Source organism: Danio aesculapii, chromosome 4 (genome assembly GCF_903798145.1).
Source record: "Danio aesculapii chromosome 4, fDanAes4.1, whole genome shotgun sequence".
In the NCBI taxonomy this organism is placed as follows: domain Eukaryota; kingdom Metazoa; phylum Chordata; class Actinopteri; order Cypriniformes; family Danionidae; genus Danio; species Danio aesculapii.
The window spans coordinates 36,184,366-36,202,578 of NC_079438.1; the positions used below are offsets into that span (position 1 = coordinate 36,184,366).

General features: G+C 40.3%; 1 protein-coding gene across 1 annotated transcript in view; it reads left to right on the forward strand.

Annotated features, from left to right (window-relative positions):
- The window catches only part of magi2a (membrane associated guanylate kinase, WW and PDZ domain containing 2a), a 345,845-nt gene that overhangs the window by 270,556 nt on the left and 57,076 nt on the right, over positions 1–18,213 (forward strand). The window lies entirely within an intron of this gene.

Consider the following 18,213-nt stretch of genomic DNA (forward strand, 5'->3'; position numbering starts at 1 on the left):
CTCATTAAGCCCCGGTGATTAGTATGCCGGATTACAGCCTCTGTGTGCTTTACATACAGTAGAAGTACCAATGCACTTCAGTGCACACACTCAACAGTGCATATGCATAATTATGGTAGGCGCTTTATCTGATGCTGGGCTAATTATACTGACCCCTAAAAGAATTCTAAAATTGAATAGCATTTAAAAATGCATGGATGCATTATTAAATATCAAACCAAGAATTAGTTTTAAAACACTTTCTAAGCAAAGCAGTTTACTTAAATACTAATCAATAAAAATATGCCTACATTATTTGTGAAATGTAAAATACATTGCCCTGGCTACATTTTGTTGAACGTTTCAGATGATAAATCCACAGGGCGCTGTCTGCATTAATTACAATACTTGGTAACACTTTATTTTGATGGTCCATTTGAGTATTAGTAGACTGTCTGCTTAATATCTGTTGGTACTGCTCCTTCAACAGACATTTAACTGACTATAAGAAACTTTGCAAGAACGTGTCAAGTTACACTAACCCTAACCCCAACCTAACAGTCTACTTATAATCTAATGAGAATTAGTTTGCATGTAGATTCAATGTTAAATTCAACAAACGGACCATCAAAATAAAGTGTTACCCAATACTTTGGGTACATTTTGTAGTAAGTTTTAGATACACATCTAATACACGTCTACTGGAAGGTTGAGTAATTATTTAAATGCAAAAATTATTGGTTATTTGTCGATAATATGTTTCTGTAAATAGAATTAGTGTGAAAAAGAAAACAAAACTTGTTGGCGACATACTGCCCGTAACGTTCATTTTCAAAGATATGTTTTTGCGGTTTCACGAGAATCTAGTATCTATAATCTGTAATCTATTTACAGTGTTGGAAGCCTGTGTTAAACATAATTAGAGACAGTAGTGTGAAACAAAAAGATTTACACCAGTTTGTTTAAAAACAAAAACTGCAAACAGGACTTTAGAGAAAAAAATCTTTTTGAGAACAAATAATAATAATAATAATAATAATAATAATGATGAATTTTATTTGTAATGCACTTTTATTTAACCCAAAGTGCTACAGTAAAATTAGACACATAAAAACAGTACAAAATACAAACTTGTAAAAATACACCATCAATTAAAAATAAGCTTAAATAAATGAGTCTTAGTGAACTTTTTGAAGTGATCTTAATTTTGTATGTTTCAGATATTAAAAGCAGTCCTTCCAGGATTTTTTTGGACTTTTTATTTCTATTTTTGTGGCCTTAAATGTCTGATTTTGCTGCAGCTTTTCTTAAAATCTGCTGCAATGTTTGCGGCATTATCTTGCATTGACTTGCTGTAAAAAATATACCACAGACAAAAGTCTTTATTAGATATATTTTTATGACTCCTAGACCCAGACATTGGGTTCTGTAACATAAAATAACACTTAATTTTTATATATTAATATGTAACCAAAAAACAATTAAACTCATTAACATATTAATAATGAAACTAATAAAAATAATAAAGTCAATTTAAAGTGCCCACAAGTTTTTTTTATAAGAATCTTTCTTTTTTCGTAGCTTTTAGCTCTATTTGTCAACTTTAGAGCATGCCAACAATGCAAGAAGCTATAAATATAAGAATGCAAACAATGCATTATATTAACAGCATGTCAACAGTATATCACAAAAACAATGCACACTATCTCCACACTATTGTTAAAAGATACTGTATGTAAAATCTTGAATGCATATATCTGTATAAATTATGTCTGCACAACAGTTCAAAGATCAAAATCCTCTGAATCATTACACAAATAATAAAGTAAAGAAGTGTTGTTGTTTTTACATGTATAGATAGGTAAATAGAAATACAAGGATCTGCGCAACAGCCGTGAATCGGGTTTGTAGGTAAATGCGACTTTGTATGTTTACTCATATTTAACATGCGGTGTCTTCTTCATCTGGTTAAATGCCGAGTTACAGACCAGCGTAAAGGTATATACTGGCTACTACAATATTGTTGTGATTAAAATCATTGTTTAGCGAGGGATGTTTGCTTCCAAATGGGCATTGTTTTGGGTGAAAATATGTCGTAATGACATTATATAAAGTGTCTAGTCCCCGAATTTACCTTAATTTACAATGAGTTTGCTTAATTTTGCGATGAATTCAGCGATCGCAAAATCCTGGAGCGACTGTGAAAGGAAGTGATTTCATAATGTGAGGACTTTGAATGAAAAAGCTCTTTCTCCCATAGACTTTTCCTATTTGCTGTTGTGAGATTGTATGAAATGTAATGAAACAGCATGACCGAGTGTGTTTAAAAGGGCACTGACCCTTAACATTGGCGTATGTTTTGTTTTCAGTGCATGTGAGCAGACACTATTCTGATCCACAAACAGAATCAGCGAGCTTGAAGGTCATTGTGGTTACTTGAATACAATCATGCTCTGATGTCCCGTACATCAGCAATCTGTCCCATTCTCATTCTCGTCATAATCAGACAGACTGCAGTTAGCCCTGAAACGCTTAACAGCCTGTAGCATCACGCTTACTCTCGAGTTTAACATCCGTCTGTTCCAACATGCCATGACTGACATACGGGGAACAGAAGTGGATTTCCACAAATCAACAGTTTCTGTCAAGCCAAGTCACAGGGTCAGTTTTATTCAAAGCTGCTTCCGTCTGTATTTATTCTCACATCTTTCTGCCCTTTCTCCCTCTTGATGCACACTATTCCAAGTCTTCTGAAGCCATGCAGTTGTGTATTGTGTTAGGAAAATTGAATTCACTAGACATCTTGTATAAGAGTGAATAGTGAGAGTTTTTTTAAATTCATTATTTTATCCCGTTCACAAAACATCTAAATGATTTGTCTTGACCTAAAATGGCTGAACTCAAACAATCCCTAAAAGCGAAGATAATTATAATGTTATTTGTTAAAGTCTTAAAGTTTCACAATTTTACATTTGAAGTTAGGGATTAGGCTTGGATTTGTAGTTGGTGCTGAGGATGAATAACCATACGAGATAGATAGGCTATGGGTTAGTTTAACAATCTTGAAGTTGAATGTTTAATGAAAGGATCAGGGAGTCTATAATTAATTTTGGATTGGGGTTTGAATAGGAATTTGTGCTGAGGGAGTAAGGTACTGTTGGGAGTAAGAAGTTTGAATTTGATAACGATATGGACAAGAATTAGTATTCAAAGTTTGGGGTTTAGTGGAAGGGTCATAGAGTCTGTGGTGGATATGGGATTAGGTTTGGAATAGGCTGAGGGTTACAGTCGATGGAGGATTAAGAGGTGAGACTAAGCAGTTTGGGATCAAGATTCATCTATCAGGGTTCAGTTTATCAGGGTTTGGAGTCAGAGGTAAAGCTTTGGGTTAAAGTCTGGATTTTAGGACTTGAATCAGGGTTCTGTGAAATTATCAATGATTGATTTATGTTGGGGTTTGGAAAAAGAAGTTGTTGCTGAGAGGGTTAGGATTCTGGTCACATTAATAAATGGTAGTAAGAGTTTTTTAGTTTTGAATTGTGGTTAGAAATTGTGGTTATATGAATTGAATTTGGTCTGGGATCCATGAATGGATCAGAGACAGGTGGATTTGGGTTGGTGTTTGGAAAAGGTGGATTTGGGTTGGTATTTGGAAAAAGTGGATTTGGGTTGGTGTTTGGAAAAGGAGTTGTTGCTAAGGGATTTAATCTTGGTGTAAATGCAGGGATGGGAGTAATGCTGAGTTCACACCAAATGTGTACACACACATTGCATCACTTGCTCTAGATTACTTATGGACTGTTTTTCATCTCAGACAATGTTTTAGCTCAGGTTGAATATTTTGAACTTGCATGGAAAACATGATTGCGGCAAAATCTGCATACTTTCTGAAATATTACGAAACACATTCTGTGTCATTCGGCGGAAATTTGCTTCTATTTGCATGTTTGCATTGATTTTGCATGGAGTTTACCTGTGTTAAGGCTTAAATTCACCTTTAGTGTGAGCCCAGCACAAGAGGTTTTCAGTTTTGAATCAGGGTTTAAAAAATATGGTTTAGAATATGGTGTTTGTGTTTAATGAAAAGATCAGAGAGTCAGCTATGGATTTGGTTTGGGGTTTGGACTAGAAGTTGGTCATGTGGGTTAGGATCCAGGTTTGATTAACAAATTATAGAAGAAAATTGTTTGGGATTACAATTAGAAATAAAATGCTGGGGTTAGGATCAGAGTTCAGGGTGATAGAATGCATAGACCATGGGTTTTGGTCATGGTTTGTTATAGATTGTTGCTAATATTTGGCATAGTAAAGGATGCTAATCCAAAATCATGGTCTTCAAATGACATGTCCTATCTATGGTATGGTTGTAGGAATGCTGGAGCATGTCCCAGTGTCTCAGACAAGGAAATGCTCTAGATCATAGGTCTCAAACTAGAGACCTTCCTGGAGGGCCCCAGCTCTACACAGTTTTTCTCCAACCCTAATCAAACACAGCTGACCCAACTTATCAAGTTGTTCACGACTACTATAGACTTTTAAGCAGGTGGGATTTGGAGGTGGTTGAAGCTAAACTATGCAGAACTGCAGCCCTCCAGGAATTGAGTTTGAGACCTATGCTCTAGATGGATGAGTGAAAATGTCCTGCTTGACTAAATCATGTTTTGCCATACGAGAAAGGAGCTAGCACACATTATGTTATAGCAAGAAACGCATGCAGTTTGCCAAAGAGACAATAAACAGGCCTTCTCCATTTTACCTCTTATCCTGGTGTGAGTCAATGACACAAAGCGTAGCTCACTCACAAGGAGAGATGTGTAATGCCAACACTTAAAGGCTTCTCTACGAATCCAATCACTAGAACGGTTCAGGAGCATTTAGACAGCCTATTATACGCCCTAATAAAACTGTCAGTGCTCCAGTAAAATGATGTGCCACTTCTTAATGTGCCGCAATTTGGCCCCTCTGTCTCACCACTGGACACTGGCCATCCTTTCTAATTACACTAGTGCAAATGTGAGTCTCTCGTGAATAGTTTGGTCCATCCTCTCTGTCTCTCTTTTTATTACACGCCTTTTTCGTGCATCCCTGCTGACAGTTTCCCATTTTGTCTTTTCTTCAGTCTTTGGTGCAGGAGTCTAAAGCTAAATCTCAAAGCTCATCCGTGGAGTAACAGAGGGTTGATTGTTTGTAAATGTCTCATTCATAATGTCCAGATGGTGATGTGGCTTTACTGCCAGATCTCTTTGTCTCTGCAATAATTTCACTGCCCCACATGTCTAGCACTCTTCACTTGTGAAAATGCCCTTGGCTGCTGATTTAAGTGCATTTTGGCTTGTTCCCCTGGAACGGTTATCAGTCGGATCTGTCTTTGAAGAGCTGCTTCAGTATCAGAGTCTCTAACCAGAATCCATTGATTATTGCATTCCCTGCCAGAGCGCCATCTGCCGTTTCCACGATTGGCTTATTTGGTGAGGGTCTTATTGCTATCAGATAATTGTTGCACTGAAATGCCCCTTGGTGCGGCACTATGACAGCCTTGGTACTGTATGACAGACCGCTCAACAGAACATTGATAATGATGCCCAGAAGAAAGATAAAGATTTCCAGAATAAAATTACTTTATCCCTAAATGGGAGTATTAAAGGGTGGCTGAGTGCATTGGGCTGAAGGCTTGAAGGGGTCCAACAGTAAATCTGGAGGGTTCCAATAACATGCTTCTACAATAGGAGACCCCCGTTTGGAAGGTGCTTTACAGTACACAGTGGCCAGATTATATATTTCATTGCTTTACATTACAGCATTCATACAACGATTTATTGGTTTTCCCCTTTTCACAATATATACTATGCATAAAGACTTTACCAATATATACGTTGCACAATACAAATAAACCGATTTTAACACGAATTTCAGCAAATAAACACACTTAATGTGTTTATGCCTTTAATAAGATTTTCATGTTAATGTTTACTTTCTCCATCTCATTTAGGGAAACTCCTGAGGTATATAAGTTATATCGCCGAACTTTATAGATAGATGCTGCGCTTCCCACCCCCAGTCGCAATGACTTCTGGCACTTATAAAGTGAGTTCGGTTCAAGTCTGCATCGGTGCTTCCTCGACACCAAGAACACATCTGGGAACTTCATCATCCTCCGTTCTTGCGGTCGTGAGTTTTGGAAGATGTTTAGCAGATGTTAATGACGTTACAATAGAACACGAGGACACAAGATCACTGAAGAGCGCCTATTGAGAAACAGCCCAGGTCTTTCAGTCTCTGCTAATGAACTGAGAATCTGAATCAGGTGTGTTTGGTTAAGGAGACATGGGCTGTTTCTTAGTTCCAAGAACGCAGAGAACAGACTTGCGTTCTTGTGAAGACCGGTCTTGCCAGGTGTCCTCAGAAGAACGAACTCAGGGGACCGCGAGAACAGAGAACGTGTCCTGTGAGAATTGAGATGCTGCGTTCTTCCCTGGTTCTTTCTGATGGTCACGTGACCTTCACACATTTTTAATGGAAAATTATTTAAATATTACAGCATATTAAATATTAAATATTACATCGATTTATTGTTTCTCCCCTTTCCAATATATCTACTACTTTATGCACATAGACTTTACAAATATACGTTGCACAATATAAATAAAACAGATTTTAATACGAATTTCAGCAAATAAACACACTTAATGTGTTTATGCCTTTATTAAGATTTTCATGGTGACGTTTACTTTCACCATCTCATTTAGGGAAACTTTGTCAAGCTGTTTTTCTGGAGCCCCGAGAGAACATTTGTGTTTGAGTCATCTGTAAATGTGGATACACAAGGTGATGGATATCATTCAGTTTTGTGCTTCCTGTCTCTCTGTTGTCATAGCCACCAGCTAAAGCATCTGCTATTTTGGTTGCAGTTGGTGTGCTGTCTAGTTTAGTAGTTTAGTGCGTGTGTGTGTGTGTTTGATAAAATAAGAGTACACTGTTCAAATTATATTTTAAAGCGTGCATTGATATTTAATATTGTGTGATCAATCCAGCTTAACAAATGTCGTATTTACTAGCAACACTGTCCATCCTCTTAATGTGTGTGTGTGTGTGTGTGACAGAAGCAGATGACTCTTAGCTGGTTGAGGAAAACAAACGCCTCTCAGCGTCTCATCAAAGAGCTAATTAGCTCCAGCTCTACTGATATTCTCATTAGCTGATTTATACCCATTAACTGAGATATAGGCATGGGACCATTAGCTTACCAGACACATGCTTCACAATTTTCAAAAGGAGCTTATGGGGAATTGACAGTGAATATGACTGCACACACACATACAATGCTCACATAACAAATCAAATTTCAAAAAAGCAACAAGTTTGTATATAAAGATAATTTGTGTCAATCAATGAAATTTGGTGATAATTAAAAATTACCATATTGTAAGTAGTGCACATGGTTTTAGCCATTTCAAAATATCCTCTAACTATATGACTGTGTAGGGAATTTGTTTATTTCCTGAAATATGACCCATAAAAGTGCAAAAACTGCCCTTAATGCAAGAAAAGACATAATGCATTGTGTGCTTTCATCAATGCTTAAATTTGTGTCCTTGTAGCTTGATTGGGATGTGTTATGTTATAGTAGCATAGCAACTGTGGGTTCAACCCAATGTACTGGTAAATGTAAATATCAGTTTTGTGAGTTTGAAATAACAAAAAGAAGCTTAAACGAAACACATTTAGTTTGAATTGGACTGTATTTTGAACATTTCAATTTTGATTGGTTATGCAGTCATAGATAATAATTCAATAACAGCTCACACACTATATGATTGCGATATCATTATTTATACATCAACTTTAACAGGTTAAAACATAATTAGCTGCTTGCACAAATGACATATTGTTTCTTATTGTTTTAATGACTTGGGGTATGTTTTCCAAAACCATCATTAGCTAACTAAAACTGTAAGTTCTGTTGTTACAAGCATAGTTCAGTGATTTGATGTTTCCCGAATTTATCATTCCAACAGACATATGCAAATACAAGCATCAAATCTGTTTTCTAACATCTGTTTCAAAGCTTTTGAAAAACAAGGCTATACATTCATGGTTTTCATTTACAACCCCAAATCAGAAAGTTGGGACAGTATGGAAAACGCAGATAAAAAAGAAAGTAGTGATTTCTAAATTTAGTTTGTCTGTATTTCATTGCAAACAATATGAACACAAAATATTCCATGTTTTGTCTAGTCAGCTTCATTTCATTCGTAAATAAACATGTTTTCCTGTCATTCAGACAAAAATCCAAAATTCCAAAAAATGTTTGGGACAGGGGCATTTTAAGGACTAGTAATCAGGGAAATTGGTTTAATAATAATGTGATTTAAAACAGGTGATGTCAACAGGTGATTGTAATTATGATTTGCTACAAAAGCAGCATCCAAGAAAGATCTAGTCCTTTAGGAGCAAAGATGGGCCGAGGATTGCCATTTTGCCAACAAATACATGAGAAAATTATTAAAATATTTAAAAACAATGTTCCTCAAAGAAAGATAGGAAGACTTTTGTCTATTTCACCTTCAACAGTGCATAACATAACAAAAATATTCAAGGAATCTGGAGGAATTTCAGTGCGTAAAGGACAAGAGTACAAGTCCAAGGCGAACAACCGTGATCTCCGATTCTTTAGGTGGCACTGCATCAAGAATTATCATATATCTCTAAGCGTTATCACCACATGGGCTCAGGACTTTAGCAAACCTGTGTCAAGTACCACAATATGTTTACATCCAAAAAATGCCAGTTAAAACTGTACTGTGCCAAAAGGAAGCCCTATGTTAACAGTGTACAGAAGCTTAACTTCTCTGGGCTCGGAGGCATCTGGGATGGACCCTCACACATTGGAAACATGTTGACCACCTTAAGACATTTTGCAGGAAGAATGGGATAAAATTAAACCTAAAACACTTCAACATTTGGTGTATTCAGTCCCTAAGCGTCTTAAGGGTTTTGAAAAGGAATGGCAACATTACAAAGTGGTAAATGCTTTACTGTTACATCTTTTTTTTAAATGTGTTTGTCACGGATTGGCCAGGCTCTTCCACCAACATCACGCACCGAGCACCTTCACCTGAGTATTAACCACGCACAGCTGCACCCAATCACTCCCATTCACTATATAAGCACACACCTCACTTCACTCAGTGTCCGGTCTCGTTCCTACGAAGCGGACTCTGAGTGAACCACTTCCTAGGTTTCACTCCCCTACGATCTCAGCAATTATACTTAACTTTATTCTGTTTCCTTCTAGTCTGTCCAGTGTTCCCGGTGTCCTGTCAGCGTTGTGTGTCTCGTCAGTCTGTCTTCCCCGCAAGTCCTCTGGTGTGTGCATTCGGTCATCCTTCAGTGTTTGTCATCCCACCTGACAAAGAGGATCATCAGTTCCACTAAACTCCGTTCATCGCTCCATCAATATTCATTAATACTCTACTGTTGGAATAAACATTGTTTATACTCACTCCCCTTGTTTGTCCGTCTGCTTCCGTAACAGAAGACCGGACCATAAACTACCAACAGCATGAGCACTCACGATCCCCTTCAGGAGTTGGTGGATTCATTGAAGAGAGTGCTACTACCATCTGCTCCACTTCCCGAAGCACCACCAGCACCGAGCACTTCTTCACCGTCCATCCACTCATCCAGTCCCATGGCTCGACCAGCGCCCTACTCTGGCGGGGCGGAGGAGTGCAATGGATTTCTCCTGCAATGTTCTCTGGTATTCACTATGCAACCCGAGTTATACCCTACAGATCGGTCCAAAATCGCTTTCATCATCTCCCTCCTCTCTGGGTCGGCTCTTCGGTGGGCTGAAACCATCTGGCAACAGTCTGGGCCGGTAACAAATTCCATTCAGTCATTCACAAAGTACTTCAAGGAGGTTTTTGGTCGCGCGGATGCTGAAGTAGCAGCTGGAGAACAGCTATACCATCTCAAACAGGGAGCCATGTCCACTCAGGATTATGCTCTCAGGTTCCGAACTCTGGCTGCTGCTAGCGGCTGGAATGAGCGATCTCTCCTCACAACCTACCGGTTCGGACTAGAGCCCAGCCTCCGGTTACAGCTGGCCGCCCTCGACGATACGATGGGATTGGAGAAGTTCATCCAACACTCTCTGCGCTGTTCCGATCGTCTGAGGGTCTACCAGCATGATCCTCCACCAATATCCCAAGCACTCCTCCGTTCGCCAGAGCCAGCCGTCCCTCCAGAACCAGAACCCATGATCATCGAATCTGGTAGACTCACGATCACCGAGCGACAGAGGAGGCTGACCCGGGGTCTGTGCATGTACTGTGGCGCCAAAGGACATGTCAGGCTGGACTGTCCCATTCGTCCAGCACGCTCTGTGGTGAGTTTGTTCAGTTCTCCTATTGAAAAGATGCATCCTCTCACCACTAATGTCCAGTTAACTACCCCTTCTGTCTCAGTTTCAGTCACAGCCCTCATCGACTCCGGGTCAGCAGGAAATTTCATCTCGCACGCCCTCTGTCGCAGACTCCAGCTTAACACAGAAGCCTCGACGCACGTCTATCAGATTCAGCCCATAACCAAAGATATCCATTGTCAGGCACGTATCCATCGAAAATGTGAACCCGTCAATCTCCAAGTAGGACTGCTCCACAAAGAGGAGATTCAATTTCTGGTTCTGGAGGGTGCATCGATGGATATCATCTTAGGGCGCCCGTGGCTGGTGAAGCACGATCCCATCCTCTCTTGGGGCACAGGAGAAATTAAGAGATGGGGAGAAGAATGCCGATCCAGCTGTTTTCCTGATCTACCCTTACAAATTCGAAGACCCCTTACCGTCTACGTCACGTCTGTCGAAAGTCCAGTCGAGAAAATATCCATTCAGATCCCGAAGATCTACTCCTCATACGAGGATGTGTTTTGCCCCAAGAGAGCTTCCCAGCTACCTCCACATCGGCCATGGGACTGCGCCATAGACCTGCTTCCAGATGCTCCTATGCCCAGAGGTAGGATCTACCCGTTGTCCCTTCCGGAGACCAAGGCAATGGAGGAGTACATCCATGAGGCTCTGAGTCAGGGGTATATCCGTCCATCCACGTCACCTGCTGCCTCAAGTTTCTTCTTCGTGGCTAAGAAGGATGGAGGGCTGCGGCCATGTATCGATTACAGAACCCTAAATCAAGGAACAGTCAAGTTCCGGTATCCCCTTCCTCTCGTCCCTGCGGCCCTGGAACAACTCAGATCCGCCAAAATTTTCACCAAGTTGGACCTCCGCAGCGCCTATAACCTGGTGAGAATACGTGAGGGGGACGAGTGGAAGACTGGGTTTGTGACCCCTACTGGACACTACGAGTACCTGGTCATGCCCTATGGTCTGGTTAACGCCCCCTCCGTATTCCAAAACTTCATCCACGAAGTCCTCCGGGAGTTCCTCCATCTCTTCGTCATTGTATACATAGATGATATCCTGATTTACTCCCGGAGTGAGGCCGAACATCGCCACCACGTTGCGGAGGTCCTGAAAACCCTCAGGAAACACCGCCTGTACCTCAAGGCTGAAAAATGCTCCTTCCATTCACCATCTGTTCAGTTCTTGGGGTACATCATCGATCAAAGAGGGGTTCGTATGGACGAGGGGAAGGTCACTTCCGTCATCTCCTGGCCCGAACCAAAAACCATAAAGGAACTCCAACGTTTCCTAGGATTTGCTAATTTCTACCGACGTTTCATCCAGAATTACAGTCTCATCACCGCTCCGCTCACCAACCTGTTGAAAAATAAACCCAAAGCACTACCCTGGCCTCCCGAAGCCGCCGCAGCCTTCCAAAACCTAAAAGAATCCTTCACTCAAGCCCCACTGCTGACTCATCCTGATCCTGACTTGCCGTTTGTGGTCGAAGTGGATGCATCGACCACCGGAGTGGGAGCCATCCTGTCCCAGTACCACGGTACTCCTTCATTACTCCATCCATGTGCCTATTTCTCCCGGAAGCTCAGCCCGGCGGAAAGGAACTATGACATTGGGAATCGAGAACTTCTGGCCATCAAGCTCGCCCTGGAGGAGTGGCGACACTGGTTGGAGGGGGCCAAACATTCGTTCCAGGTGATCACAGATCATAAAAATCTCCAATACCTAAAAGATGCTAAAAGACTCTGTCCTCGTCAGGCCCGTTGGTCATTGTTCTTCTCCAGATTTCAGTTCTCTATCTCATATCGACCAGGTTCAAAGAATATCCGAGCAGACGCACTTTCCAGAATTCACGACCAGCATGAAATTATTGAGACACCGGCCAAGATCCTTCCCGATCAGATCACTATCTGTCCCATCCAATGGTCCGCTCCTACAGTAATCGCCACTCCAGAATCCAGAACTCCGCCGGGCTGTCCCCCCAATCGACGCTTCATCCCTGAAAACCAACGGGTAGATCTCATTCATTCCAGCCATACATCTCTGGGCACAGGACATCCTGGGGCCAACAACACCCTCTCGCTGCTATCCCAACGCTTTTGGTGGCCGAACATGGCGAGGGATGTGAGAAGATACGTCCAGGGCTGCAGAGAATGCGCTATGGCAAAGAGTCCTCGCCATCTACCTGCTGGTAAACTCCATCCCTTGCCCATCCCAAACCGCCCCTGGTCACACCTAGGAGTTGACTTCATGACAGACCTCCCATTGTCTGAAGGTAACACCTGCATTCTAGTCATCATAGATCGATTCTCTAAATTCTGTCGTTTGATTCCTTTGAAAGGTATACCCACAGCCCTAGAGACCGCCGAAAACCTGTTCAACCACGTCTTTCGAAATTTTGGGTTACCAGAAGATATAGTCTCGGATCGAGGACCCCAATTTATCTCCAGACTATGGAGAGCATTCTTCAGACTCCTAGGTGTGACCGTAAGCCTCTCGTCTGGCTATCACCCCCAAACCAACGGCCAGACAGAGAGGAAAATTCAGGAAGTGGGGCGGTTCCTCCGGACCTTCTGTCACGGTCACCAAAACTCCTGGAGCCAGTTTCTGGGCTGGGCGGAATACGCCCAGAATTCCCTGCGGCAACCTACCACCGGACTCACGCCATTCCAGTGCATCCTAGGGTTCCAACCTCCACTCTTCCCCTGGGATGGCGCACCATCTGATGTCCCCGCAGTGGATTACTGGTTCCGGGAGAGCGAGAGAGTCTGGGACGATGCTCATCATCATCTCCAGAGGGCAGTACGCAGAACAAAGGAGGTATCGGATAAGAGGAGGATTCCAGGCCCCATCTATACTCCAGGACAAAAGGTCTGGCTCTCCACCAGAGATATCCGGTTGCGACTGCCCTCCCGAAAATTAAGTCCCAGATTTGTTGGTCCCTTCACCATTCTGGAACAGGTCAACCCCGTCACATACAAATTACAGTTACCACCACAGTACAGAATCCACCCCACATTCCACGTGTCCCTTCTAAAACCCTTTCACGATCCTCTGATTCCCTCCACAGAGCCTGGCCATGAAGAGGAACCTCCTCCCCCCCTGATGTTAGAAGAAGGGGCCATCTACCAAGTCAAGGACATCCTACGGTCCCGGCGTCGTGGTGGTCAGCTTGAATACCTCGTCGACTGGGAAGGATACGGTCCAGAAGAGAGGTCATGGGTCTCCAGATCCGATATACTAGATCCCGCACTTATGGAAGAGTTCCACTCCAATCACCCAGAATTTCCAGCACCTCGAGGACGAGGTAGACCACCACGACGTCGGAGGTTCAGGCCCTCAGGAGCGGGCCCTGGGGAGGGGGGTAATGTCACGGATTGGCCAGGCTCTTCCACCAACATCACGCACCGAGCACCTTCACCTGAGTATTAACCACGCACAGCTGCACCCAATCACTCCCATTCACTATATAAGCACACACCTCACTTCACTCAGTGTCCGGTCTCGTTCCTACGAAGCGGACTCTGAGTGAACCACTTCCTAGGTTTCACTCCCCTACGATCTCAGCAATTATACTTAACTTTATTCTGTTTCCTTCTAGTCTGTCCAGTGTTCCCGGTGTCCTGTCAGCGTTGTGTGTCTCGTCAGTCTGTCTTCCCCGCAAGTCCTCTGGTGTGTGCATTCGGTCATCCTTCAGTGTTTGTCATCCCACCTGACAAAGAGGATCATCAGTTCCACTAAACTCCGTTCATCGCTCCATCAATATTCATTAATACTCTACTGTTGGAATAAACATTGTTTATACTCACTCCCCTTGTTTGTCCGTCTGCTTCCGTAACAGTGTTGCAAGAACCAAAATTAGAATGCATATTTATTTAATAAAAGAAAATTCATAAGGAACATGTTAAATAATGTGCTGTTGTATTGTCTGCAATGAAATACAAGACCAAGTAAATTTAGAAATCACTACTTTCTTTTTTATTTGCGTTTTCCGTACTGTCACAACTTTCTGATTTGGGGTTGTATATTAAAATGAGCACTAACACTAATGTGTAACACTAATATAAAACTTTTTCATAAAAAAAATGCATCTTATCAAAGAAAGTTGTTACTCCACCACTTGAGAAACATCATTAGGGAAGTTTTATGTCTTAACAAACTTTCTTCACATGGCGGATCACCAATATAAATCAGGAAACAGTTATCACTACATAGTTTATTTCCCAAACAATTTGCCAAGTCAAATGCTTGAAATGAATGAAAATTCACATCTAAAAAAAATTCTAAAAGTTGAAGACCCATATATACCATTAGAAAGCTTATACTTGTGTTGCTGTTGAATGTCATGTATGGCCTTCAATACACTGAGTGTATGTTGTGCTGCCAGCTGCATATCTCAATGTACTCAGCAGTCAAACTGCTGCCCGCTGGGTCTGTGTGTATATTATGAATAAATGAAGATGAATGATCCCCATCTGATCTCTGTGCTGCTTAAATCTTGTTTAGTTAATGAAATGCGCCTCAGTCATAAAGCCAGCACTCGGCGGTAAGCAAGTCGTTGATTTGCGGCAAAGTGGACATCAGATGTCCTGAATTGTCCACAGCATATTTTAATCTGTATGCATTAGAGCCCACACATGAGAGGCTGGATGAATAGAAAGACATATCCGGATGATAAAAAAGAACTTTTATATAGTGAATCTGTATTATGAAAGTGTGTTCAATATTGGCTTAAAGGTTTGTGGCCAGTATGATTCACTGATCTTAATACATTTTAATTAAAAACGTGTTTTAAAGAAATTAAACTTTTATTCACCAATAATGTACTTAATTTAACTTTTGGAAAAAACACTTACAGTATATTCAAAACGTACCATTTTCACAGGGTAATCGGACCGACATTTGGAGAAAAAATTAAATACAATAAAATTAGCTGAACTTGAATATCCACAAAATTGTTCATAAAACAATTTGTTGTTTGCAAAACAATAGCATAATATTATTGTTTTTGGTCAACACTTCATCACAGTGAACACATATTCACTATTAACTATGACTTTGGTCTCAATAAAAAACAAATTTTAGCTTAATATGTATTATAATATAAATATATAAGTATAATAATTAACAGTAAGTTAGTTGTAGCGTTTATGGAGGTTATGGAATAATATATAAGTATATATAAATATATGTATTTTTCCACATGATCTCAAATGATTGAATAGCAAATTATAGCAAACTATGCAGCTCAACAATAATTTCCAGATGGCAGAATGTGCTGTAGGACCCATTTACTGCAATCAAAAAATGACGTTTGCTGTTTGTTCAAAGTACTTATTCAAAATTCTTGAGTGTTTTTTAAGGGATCAACTTAATTGTTTTATGTTCAATCCACTTAAACTTTCATTTATTCATTTATTTTCTTTTCGGCTTAGTCCCTTTATTAATCTAGGGTCACCACAGCGGAATGACCCGCTAACTTATCCAGCATATGTTTTATGCAGCAGATGCCCTTCCAGCCACAACCCACACTGGGAAGCACACACACACACTCATTCACACACTCATACACTACGGTCAATGTTAGCACACCCAATTTACCTGTACCACATGTCTTTGGACTTGTGGGGGAAACCGGAGCACCCGAAGGAAACCCACGCAAACATGTGGAGAACATACAAACTCCACACAGAAATGCCAACTGACCCAGCCGAGGCTCGAACCTTTATTACTTTATTCATAAGTTGCTATATTCATTCAATAAGTTACTCATCTTACCTGCATCAGACAGATTTAAGGTGTTTGATGAATGTTATTAGCATAATCTGCTTAATATGTGTCTGCAGAATCTAAGACATGTTTATGAATGTCATACAGTGCGTTTACCAGCGCCTCGAAATGTTAGTTTCAGATATTTAATAGCTAAATCGGTGAGCTGATAAGGATTAGTGAAGTGAACAAACTACAGTATGTTACGAATCATATTCAGGGTGCATTTGTCCACTTATATTTTATCTTTGTCTCTTTGCTCTTTTTGTTTATTGTGATTTATATCCATCAATCTCTGTGCACCGACATCTACTGTTTTTACAGTGCACTTTTTTTTTATCTCACTTTTATTAAGTGGCCTTTAATTACTATGTAGTTAAGTAGTGTATGACCATAAAGTGGGACTTCTGCGTTTTCAAGTTGTTGTGTTGTTTTGCAGTATATAATATACATATACTCTTTTATTTTCGTTCGTTGATGAGGCTTGAGCTTTCTCTAGTCTCTATAGTTTATTTCTCTACCCACATCATGGAGACACCTTCCTTCAGCTTCATTTGTTCTCTCCTCGTGTCACCGATTTCTTGCCCAGTTCTGTTGGACGCTGCACTGCTTATTTGATGACTCATGGCCAGCCGACAGCTACATGCTGCACTTTGCTTTTTAATCAGCCACTTGCCTTGTGCTTGTGTTGGAAATGCAGCATGAAGAAAATGGAGCAGCGTGTGATTATTAACTTTGATTAGAATGTACTCCACCCCAAAATACTCCACATAGGCTTCCTGTAAATCCATTCTTCTATCAACATTTATCAATTTTTTTTTGCACAAAACCATGCATATACCTTTGCTGCTGTTTTGAATTAAAACACTAGATCCAGTAAAACACTAACAATGTTTATTAATTCAAGATTATCAGTTAATGAAGGCTCACATATTATTATTATATCACACAATTATTTCATTACTGTTTTAAATATCACAACAAAAGGCCTTAATATAATCAGCATAATCAAAATAGCAACTGACGAATGCTACTGTATATAGTGGCCCACTTTATATCAAGTGCCCTTAATTAATATTTACTTGCACTGAAATTAGTCATTTGTTACAATGTACTTATTTAGTAAATACATGTTTTTACATTGTACTTAGGATTGATTAAAGCATGCATGTAACTACATCTGTAATTATTTTTGTAATTACGTTTATAAGTAAACTGTTGACCATTCCTTACACCTTAACCCACCCTTAAACCTACCCATACCACCAAACCTGTCTCTAATTCTACCAGTATTCCACTTCAAGTGTTCTGCAACAAATTAAGTACATTGTATTTATATTTTGATGTAAGTACATAGTATTTAATGCCATTTAATATAAAGTGGGACCATAGTTTCTGATAATATGGGGAAGTTTTCGAAACCAATGAAGAACCATTTAATAATGAACTGCATTCGTCAAGTCCCTTCAAGGCAAGTCATTTCACTTGGTGGCCATCTTTGAAATGCCTCCCGTCTCAAGTGCAGCACTTATCTGTTTAAATATGTAAACATTAATTTCATATTTGGAAAAAAATTTGAAATTTAATAACACAGGGCAATAAGTTTACTCTTCTTTTACAGTTTAACTAAGAGCATCCATATTGGTATATTGCATATTCCCCCATTCCAAACTATAAGAGTGACATATCTTGTGTATTCTATAGTGTTTGGCTTGAATAATGTAGATTTTAATGGCTATTATACACTCTAATTTCCAGTGTTTTCTCTCAGTTTAGCTCTTTTGAACTGGAATACCCTACACAACTTTTGCCCTAATCTTAATTCTTCACTGGATTAACTGCACAGCCTTTAGTATTTGCGTATTCTCTAATTCCAAGCCGTTCATTTGCATCGCCGTGATCATTCCTGAAGGTCATCTTTGGTAAGACTTGAAAGACGAAGAGGGAGTAGGAGCATAATGTATGACACTGGATAGCCTGTGTGTTTGTTTTGTGCATTTGCAAGGCCGATTTGGGAGAGTTTAGAGAGAAAATATTCATGAATGTGT